This window comes from Taudactylus pleione, unplaced genomic scaffold (genome assembly GCF_031769625.1).
Source record: "Taudactylus pleione unplaced genomic scaffold, aTauple2 ptg000019l, whole genome shotgun sequence".
NCBI lineage: Eukaryota > Metazoa > Chordata > Amphibia > Anura > Myobatrachidae > Taudactylus > Taudactylus pleione.
In genome coordinates, this window is record NW_028284421.1 from 10,909,494 (window position 1) to 10,910,000 (window position 507).

A 507-nucleotide genomic window follows, 5' to 3' on the forward strand; every position below is an offset into this window, starting at 1 on the left:
CACATCATTGACCGGTAACTGGTACGTTGCATTGTTGGATGACCATTTGCAGCCCTTCATGGACTTCATGTACCCCCACAACAATGGAATATTCCAGCAGGTTAATGCACAGTGTCATCGGTCTTAAGTTGTCCAGAATTTGTTCAAGGTGCATTCTGCAGAGTTCTGGCAAATGGTGTGGCAACTATGTTCGCCCGACATGAACGCAATCGATCATTTATCAGACGTGGTGGACAGACCCATTCACACCCAAGTTCCTACACCTACAAATATCAGGGAGCTGTGGGAAGCTATCCAGAAGGCATGGGTCAACATCTCTACAGAGGTCTTCCATCCACTTGTGGAACCTATGCCACATTGAGTTGCTGCACTTCGTTGGGCTAGAGGGGGTCCTGCCCGATACTAGGCATTTATCCCATGACTTTTGGCACTGCAGTGTACATCATACTCACTGTATTGTTTATTCTAATTCCAATATTGTTGAGATGTTTTACGATCATAACGAAG